The 9603-nt window shown below is 45.9% G+C and overlaps 1 protein-coding gene across 8 annotated transcripts in view; it reads right to left on the bottom strand.

The window, feature by feature from the left end:
* The window catches only part of LOC137517089 (E3 ubiquitin-protein ligase TRIM32-like), a 169748-nt gene that overhangs the window by 77144 nt on the left and 83001 nt on the right, over window positions 1-9603 (bottom strand). For 7 of the 8 annotated variants that reach the window (XR_011020542.1, XM_068234422.1, XM_068234414.1 and 4 more), the window contains one exon: window positions 1225-1336. The gene's annotated coding sequence lies outside the window, so the exon portion shown is untranslated. Of the gene's footprint in view, window positions 1-1224; window positions 1337-1427; window positions 1525-9603 lie in introns of those variants that run through there. The other variant, XM_068234415.1, reaches the window with a different exon arrangement.

The following is a 9603-nucleotide window of genomic DNA, read 5'->3' as shown; positions in this document are numbered from 1 at the left end:
GTGTGTGTGTGTATGTGTGTGTGTGTGTGTGTGTGTGTGTGTGTGTGTGTGTGTGTGTGTGTACGTATGCCTGTGTGTGTGTGTGTGTGTGTATGTGTGTGTGTGTGTGTGTATGTACGTATGCCTGTGTGTGTGTGTGTATTTGTGTGTGTGTGTGTATGTATTGTGATAGGGTGTCAGTTGCCTTGCAAGAGAAGGTTGTGGATGGAATATATGTGTCACCTCGTTTGAGGTATTGGGTTAGATAAAGCTCCAGGAAAAAAAAAAAAAAAAACTGCATGAGTAAAATAGGCTCTTTCAAGAGCCGGTTTAGGGTCCTGGAGTTGGCCAGGGGAGAGTGGGTGGGTTCCCTGGCCATCTGGCCCAGCCCGGGTTTTACACCTGTGCAGGGTGGAGCACAGGTGCTGTATAAAAGTCAGCCAGGCTGACCAGGAAGTAGCTCACTGGGTTCCTAAACTCTGGAGGGAACAGAGCTCTCACGCATGGAGGAAAAACTAATCTTTGCATGTCTAAATGTAAGTTGCCATTTGCTGGACTGTCTTATTGAAACCCTGTTTATGTGTAGTCAGTTAGGGACTAAAAGTGAGACAGGTAGTTGCTCAGCCGAGCAAGGTTTTGTTTTGCTGTTTGTATTTTCTGGCAACTGTTTATTTTCAAAAATAAACCAGGCAGGAGCCTGACTTTTACAAAATTGGAAGCCTGCTGTCTCGTCTATGAACTTTCCCATCCCCGTTGCTAGGGGAAACCGCTACAGTGTGTATGTGTGTGTGTGTGTGTGTGTGTGTGTGTGTCCTCAGCACACCTGTCAAAGCATGCTCACTGTCTCTGCCTGACTCCACATTGGCCCTCAACCATTGATGAAAAAAAAATATGCCTGTGCAGAATTGCATTGTGTTCTGTTTAAAATAAAATAGAAACTAGGTTAGCAACACTGCTGTGGATGACTTTGCTTAATGTGGTTGCTTATCGGTTCTGCAACAATCAGTGTTTTGTAAGTAGAACCTGTATTTTTTTTTTCTTCCCACCAAATTATTTATTATTAGATTGGGCTCCACCTCTCTCCTTTTCATGTTTATGTTTACTTTTTAATTAAAGAAACAACAGCGCTATCAGTTACCAAAATTGTTAAAAAATGTTGATTGACAACAGATAGCTACATCCCACTAAAGTCATTATATTGGCAGTTCAGTTCATATTGGTGTCATTGACTAGAGAAGTATATACCTGTATTTGAGGAGCTGCCTCTGTCTGTCTGACTCATAACCGGCATGCTATATCCAGAGTGGTCGGTTCACCCCCAGTAGTGAGGAATAGTAGCTTTATTGTCATATTGCTTCTGAAACAAGCAAAAGAAAAACTCTGTCATGCTCATAATTATAACTGAATTCCAAGATTTGTATTTCTTTTTTAACCATAAGTCTCCCTACCCCAATTGTCTCACATGGGTCATCCATCTGAGCAGACAGCCATGGTGCTGAAACAACTCTAAGGCCTCCTTTCCACGAGCTGTGTGCTAGGCAATCAGTTACCAGGCAGCAGTGAACAGTTACCAGGCAGCAGTAAGCAGTTACCAGCTAGCAGCAAGCAGTTGTGAGAGTTTGAGAGGCATTCACTGCCTATCAACAGTTTGTGGAAAAGAGGCCTAACTCACTTCATAAACAAATGAACTGTTCCCCTGCAGGCCCCTGTGTTGCATCCATCTCATCATGTCGCACAGCTGTGTTACTTCCACTACTAAGTATACTGAGGGAAAGGTCCATTGCTGTAACAGCCACATCTCCCCTCCAATTAAAAGCACAGTGAGGGGAGATGTGACTGCAGGAGGCCATCTCCTGTAATGATGTGGTGGCCCAACTCCAGAAACTAACAAGGAAAAAAACAGAAGTGCCTGGACTTAGGCACTTGGATGACATCATTGCTGGAACTTTTGGGGGTCCTGGTTAATACAAGGAGGGGACTACCTTTAAGTTAACCTCTGTACATATGCCAGATGACACTCAGCCAAGGCGGCTTATAACGACTGCCTCTGATGGGAATCCAGAGTGCATATGGTAGCCCCAACCCCTCCAGACCTCTCGGGCCAGCGATCCTGCGATCCCCTCCGCTACAAACATGGCTGCGCAGCCTCAGCCCTCTAGTGTCACCCAAGGATTCGGGACACATCCCCTTCAAGCGAAATTGATTGAGCATGTGTGCAGGCCTTAAGTTGAGAGGGTGGGTGGGAAGATGCTAAATGTCTGCAAAATGTATATAGGCTTATCATATTACCTATAGCATTCTAGTACATAATAGTACATTGTACAGGAGTTAACCCAGATTTGTGATACAAGAGATTGTTTTGGTTTACAATGTCAATAAATTGGCTGTGTAGATATAGCGATCATGCGCTGATAACCAGTTACATCTGACACTACATTCTACTAAACAAAGGTTTTCTTCTGACTGTCTTATAAGATAAGGCATAGGGAAGTTTTATTATAAAGAACATCCTTTCATATTTTTTATGGCTTAGAGTATATCTAGGCAACCTGTCAATATATTCACATGTGGATTGCAGCTACACAAAAAGAAACTTTGTCTGCAAATCTGGCTAACCATTATGTGCCGGAAAATGACAGCCGTTTAATTTGACAACAGTTTCTTTTAAATTCATTTTCATTCGTGACAGATCTTAAAGAGTCCTCCTAAAAACCATGTACAAATAATCTACACACAGAGAATAACTACCAATAGATACTGTTAGACTTCTTAGAAACATGTTTGGCATCTGTATGGATCATTCCAATAATAATACTCACTAATGATACTTAATCTGAGTGATTCATAAGAAATAGGTCAACTATTATCTTCTCACAGGCCGATTTCCCTGTAAAATCCAGCACGTGTTGGAAGCTGGTATAAATGATGCTAACCACACCTTGAATTGTTTACATTACTATATAATGATGATGTGTGATGTGTAGGAGGTCATGATGAGGATAGAAAATGCTGGAGCACAAAAGAAAAATCAAAGCTAAGCAAAATTATTAATGGAGGCATAAATTAAAAACCGTGTATACAATGAAATGCTGGAGGAGTCCAACAAACAGAGATGTAGAAGCTCTGAATTACAGTAGAAGGAATCTTTCTTTTTGTGTTTTTTGTCAATCTTAACTTTCCTTTTGTGTTACACACCTGTGTTGTAACTCTGAATACAGACAATATAGTTTCTATTTCCACTGTAGCATACAATATATCTTTAGCTTAAAGAGAATCTGTAACAGAAAACAATCCCCTGGGGGGTACTCACCTCGGTAGGGGGAAGCCCCTGGATTCGATCGAGGCTTCCCTGTGTCCCACATCGCCGGTCTCGCGGTGCCCCTCGAACAGCGGGGATGTAAATATTTACCTTCCCTGGCTCCAGCGCAGGCGTAGTAGTGGCTCTCCGCTCGGAAATAGGTGGAAATAGCCGATCTCTGTTGGTCCACTCTACTGCGCAGGCGCAAGTCTCCTGCGCCTGCGAAATAGAGTGGACCCGACAGGAATTGGCTATTTCCGTCTATTTCCATGCTGAGAGCCGCAACAGCACCACCTGCTAGAGCCAGGGAAGGTAAATACAGTATATCAAGCCTTGTCAGGCTTGTCCAGCAAGGATTGCGGGGGAGGCAGCACTGGATTGCATGCAGCTACATTGGGACCCTGAGGCTTCCCCCTCCCGAGGTGAGTACCCCCCAGGGGAGTCTCTTTAAAAGAAACCTAAAGTCATTTAAAAAAGCCAATTTACCTGGAGATTCTATTGGCCCCCTGCAGCAGCCCTGTGCCCGTGCCATAACAAACCGATCCGGTAGAAACCCCAGGTAAATTAAACTGGTGTTTTAAAAATGACTTCAGGTTTCCTTTAAAGTGAAAGCGAGGCAAACCTCCATCAAAATCACACATACTTATTACCTAAGAAGAGGGAAGCTTCTGGATCCTGAAAAAGGCTTCTTGTTATCCTCCTCACCGATGCCGCCACTCACCGGGACCCTCAGAAAATCCTGATCATGTTCCTCTACATGCTCAAGTTCTTGTGCTAAGAATCTAGCATGAGTACGGCAGCAGCAGGACCAGGCCTGGATTTACATCATAGGAGCCTATAGGCACAGATGTCCTGGGCTGGCATCCTATACTTTGCCTTTCATGAATCTACAAACCCCCGCTGAAGCGCAACACAAGTGTGCTGGCTGGCCCAGCTGTCATTTCTCCTCTACTTCCCTTATCCATCATAGGTAGATACAGGTGTCCCTTAGCATTAAGTAGTCACAGGTACCCTCAATATTAAGAAGCTAGTGGTGCACCCTACTGAAGGGAGTTCTCATCAGTGGAATGCCAAGAGCTGGGTGAGTAACCTTATTTTGGATCAACTTGAGACCCTGCAAAAGGAAGGAGGGAAGCACTAGGGGAGCGGATTGAGCCGCCTTTTCTTGATCAGGGGCCTGTGCTCACTAATGCTTGGAAGTCTGCAAATGGAACTTTGTCTGGAAGCTGCTCCTCTTGGTCATAGCTGGATATACAGCTGCTTGGGAGTCTGCGACTGGGACTTTCCTGCCTTTGAGAACTTTGATATGCTGGCTGGCTGACTACTATGAATCCAGTTTTTGGACTGAGAACATATCAGCACAATAGATAATTTAGCAGCTGATAACAAATATTGGCATACCCCCCAACCGTCCCGTTTTCGTCGGGATTCTCCCGATTTGGGGGGGCCCTCCCGCTATCCCGGGCCCCCCCTCTCGAATCCCGACGGCTGGCAGAGAATAGAGGCGGAAAAACTGATCGAGGCTCCAGCCGCGGTACTGAGGGATGCGGGAGCCCGGCTTCAATACTTCCTCCCTCCCTCCCTCTGTGAATGCCCCCTAATGTATGTCCGTGTGCCCCCCTCTCCTCCCCTCCCTATAGGCAGAGTGAGCGCAGCGGAGCGGGCAGTCGGGTCCTCTTACCGCTGGCTGATGCACGCGTACTGTCTCTGGCATCCGACCTCCATGTGCTTCCTGTTTACTATGACGTCACAGGAAGCACATGGAGGTCGGATAGAGACAGTACGCGTGCATCAGCCAGCGGTAAGAGGACCCGACTGCCCGCTCCGCTGCGCTCACTCTGCCTATAGGGAGGGGTGGAGAGGGGGGCACACGGACATACATTAGGGGGCATTCACAGAGGGAGGGAGGAAGTATTGAAGCCGGGCTCCCGCATCCCTCAGTACCGCGGCTGGAGCCTCGATCAGTTTTTCCGCCTCCATTCTCTGCCCAGGCGCCCCCCCCCCCCCCACCTAAAAGTGGCACCCTCCTCCCCACCCACGGTGACGGGCATTCTCCCCCCCTCCACTGACAACCCCCCTAATTAATCACATAAGGGGACACTGGGGGCACATTAGGAGGGAGGGAGGGAGAAGCTTAATAGCGTCCATGCGGCATCCATGCCGCATACGCATCCCCGGGCTGGTGCCTCGATCGAGTTTTCTTTCCCCCCCCCTCGGCCACCCTCACCACCCTCCTCCCCCTCCCACTGGCACCCTCCCTTTCGGGAGTAATTAATTAAAATTTTTTAATAAAAAATAAATGTAAAAAATAAATAAAATAAAATAGTGGGCGTGGCTAGGGGGTTGGGGCGTGGCCAGGGGCGTGGCCTAAGTGTCCCGCTTTCGACACTTAAAATGTTGGGAGGTATGATATTGGTGTGTGACAAAAATTGATGTGGGGTCATCCTTATGTTTTAAAGTTTTAAATGTTGTGTAGGGTTTGCTTTCTGGTGGGTTTGACACTCCAATCTTTGTACTATTTATCCTTTTTTGAATATTAATAAATGAGCTTTTTATACTGCCTTATACTCTTCTGCTGAAGGATTAATGTGGTTTAAGTTCGCAGTTACATGCACAGTTACAATCTCTACGCCTGCAGGCATGTGCCTACAGTGCCTAATGGTAAATCCGGCCCTGACCAGGTCCCCTCTTGTGCGTCAGCAAAAGATCTGGACTAATATTGCACGAAGAATAGAAAATCCAGGAGCACTTGTCATAAAACTCCAACACTTTTTACTGATTCTTCATTTAAAATGTATATAGCAATCAAACAGTGAAAAAAAGGTACACAAAACTTATCGGAGATAGGCAGCAGTATGGAGGTGCGGAGGATGGTCATCAATCATTTCACCCAGCAGGCTTTCTCAAGACCATGCATCAACCCCAGCTACCTGTCCACTATTATACCTGACCGGGGTCACCACCCATCAATCAATTAACAACAGGAACACGTTCCAAATATATAAACTTTCCCCCTTAAAGGAATACTTAAGTCAAAAAAAAAAAATGACATTTACTCACCTGGGGCATCCCTCAGCACCCCGAAGCTGGATGGTGCCCTCGCAGCCCCGCTCCGATCATCCTGTCCCCGCCGGCGGCTACTTCCGGTTCGGCGACAGCCGCCGACAGGCTGGGAACGCGGCTGATTTTCCGCGTTCCCAGCCGCTGCTATCACTCTCTATGCTGCTATAGCGTATATATATACGCTATAGCAGCATAGAGAGTGATAGCAGCGAACGCGGAAAATCAGCCGCGTTCCCAGCCTGTCGGCGGCTGTCGCCGAACCGGAAGTAGCCGCCGGCGGGGACAGGACGATCGGAGCGGGGCTGCGAGGGCACCATCCAGCTTCGGGGTGCTGAGGGATGCCCCAGGTGAGTAAATGTCATTTTTTTTTTTGACTTAAGTATTCCTTTAACCATACATAACTCATCTATTAAGATATAGGGGGAAGTTCCCCAGGTGTCTGGACTACTAGATCATTTCGTCCTAGCACAGGCCAAGCCCACTGTCCTCCCTCCTTACCTACTTTCAAGTATGGATTTTGTGTATTCATTACAGTCTCCCCCTGTGTTATTACTGTACCCACTTGTGTAGGAGTTTCTTAATTAGCTTATGTGAAATGAATCACTTGTTTACTGGGAACTGGTTAGGCCTCATTTCCATCTAGCACTACTGGCAACACAGGTGGCTGCCACGACACATGGCACTGTGTTGCACTAAAATGTTCTTTAGTGTTATTCCATTCATAATGAGTGGATGGACTCGAAACGCAAACGTGACCAAATGCCGTCAACCATGCATTGGGATTCTGCTATGAATTGCAACCCTTGGGTGGAAACATCAGACAACTCAGTCTATACACTTTCTGGTTCCCCTGCAGATCACATCACATTTTCTACAACTGGCTGAAATTGCGTAGATGGAAATGCGGCCTTAGGGGCCCATATATCAGCCACTTCCTGCACCACAAGGTTTTAAAGGGACTCCGAGCATCTCTCATGGGTATGCCTTTAAGCATACCCACGAACAATTGAGGGTGTCAGCACACTTACCAGCCACTTGTTTTATCCAAACTCCCCCTGGTATTGCCGCTATAAAATGCATGGGGCCAGACGACTTCGAGGACTTCCAACAAACTCGTGCTATGACCTCTCTGGAGGAGCCTCTTGCAATGGCCATGCATGTACCTTCCTCTTCCTGCTTCTTTCACTTGTTCAATGGCCATGCCTGTCACTTCCTCTTCCTGCTTCATTCAGTGATGCACTTCTGTTAGAGAAGTTTACTCCTCTGGACAGGGGTGACCCGGAAGTTATAACAGCCAAGATGCTGGTCGCGAATTTAAATTGAAATCGAACAAACACTATTTAGTGTAGAACCGCGATTCAGACATCAAATGAAAGGGGAGAGCACAAGCTACAGATCAGTATACATCTTTAAGTACTTTGCAGTACTGGTTGAAGTCCCTTTAAGGTGCAATATTCCTGGATAATTTAGTTCACACCCTTTCCTTTTGCAGATTCTTGATAATCTCAGGTGGTCCAGATCACATGATCATATTTTTAAGGATTTTAAGTTGCATATGTCTCATTAAACATATGTGGAAGCCCTGACTACAAAGCTAACAGCAGGGGAGGGCTGCTCAAATCCGATCCGGGAGACATCCGGATAGTTGCTATCCGGATATCTCCCAGTAAACCTGTGCAGGGTGGGTGAGGTCAATGTTACCTGTCTGACGTCTTTTTCGTCCATCACTCAGCGCCTCCCACGATGCGGTCCACGCGCGTCACGTGATTACAAACACTTCCTCCTATAACCCGGAAGTGTTTGTAATCACGTGACCGCCGCTTGGACCGCATCGTGGGAGGCGCCGAGAGACGGACGAAGAAGACATCAGACAGGTAAGATTGACCCCCCTGCCCACCCCGCATAGCTTTACTGGGAGATATCCGGATAGCAACTATCCGGATGTCTCCCTGATCGGATTTGAGCAGCCCTGACAGTAGGTATACTACAATTTATACCTGGAGGCATTTAAAACATATCATATGGGTATCAGTTTGCTATATGAGTACAGACTAACCAGCAAGCTCATGGTGAACCAGAACTCATTGGAGTGTGTAAGGGGCTACAATGGTCTTAACCCCCCCCCCCCCCCCCCCTTACTAAAAATGCATGGAAAACAAAAGTTTGCTTTCTTAAAACAGAAAGAATTTGCGATAATTCAGAATGAAATAAGCTCCGAGATGACTCCCAGTGCATCACTGCTGAATATATGCAAATTAACAGAGACTGGCATGCAGAATTTGGCTACCCAATTTTGGCACACTCAAAAGTGACACAAACTGTCACCCATAAGTTGGACTCTATGGTTCTTAAAGTACCAACTTTCCCTCCCTCGCTATGATACAGAGCTTTCCCCTCTGGTGCTCTCCTGGAAACTGTTGTTTTACACTATGTACATGGAGTGCAGAATTATTAGGCAAGTTGTATTTTTGAGGAATAATTTTATTATTAAACAACAACCATGTTCTCAATGAACCCAAAAAACTCATTAATATCAAAGCTGAATATTTTTGAAAGTAGTTTTTAGTTTGTTTTTAGTTTTAGCTATTTTAGGGGGATATCTGTGTGTGCAGGTGACTATTACTGTGCATAATTATTAGCCAACTTAACAAAAAACAAATATATACCCATTTCAATTATTTATTTTTACCAGTGAAACCAATATAACATCTCAACATTCACAAATATACATTTCTGACATTCAAAAACAAAACAAAAACAAATCAGTGACCAATATAGCCACCTTTCTTTGCAAAGACACTCAAAAGCCTGCCATCCATGGATTCTGTCAGTGTTTTGATCTGTTCACCATCAACATTGCGTGCAGCAGCAACCACAGCCTCCCAGACACTGTTCAGAGAGGTGTACTGTTTTCCCTCCTTGTAAATCTCACATTTTATGATGGACCACAGGTTCTCAATGGGGTTCAGATCAGGTGAACAAGGAGGCCATGTAATTCATTTTTCTTCTTTTATACCCTTTCTTACCAGCCACGCTGTGGAGTACTTGGATGATGGAGCATTGTCCTGTGAAAATCATGTTTTTCTTGAAGGATGCAGACTTCTTCCTGTACCACTGCTTGAAGAAGGTGTCTTCCAGAAACTGGCAGTGGGACTGGGAGTTGAGCTTGACTCCACCCTCAACCCGAAAAGGCCCCACAAGCTCATCTTTGATGATACCAGCCCAAACCAGTACTCCACCTCCACCTTGGTGGCGTCTGAGTC

This window comes from Hyperolius riggenbachi, chromosome 1 (assembly GCF_040937935.1).
Source record: "Hyperolius riggenbachi isolate aHypRig1 chromosome 1, aHypRig1.pri, whole genome shotgun sequence".
Lineage (NCBI taxonomy): Eukaryota > Metazoa > Chordata > Amphibia > Anura > Hyperoliidae > Hyperolius > Hyperolius riggenbachi.
This window is presented reverse-complemented; position numbering and strand designations above follow the sequence as displayed.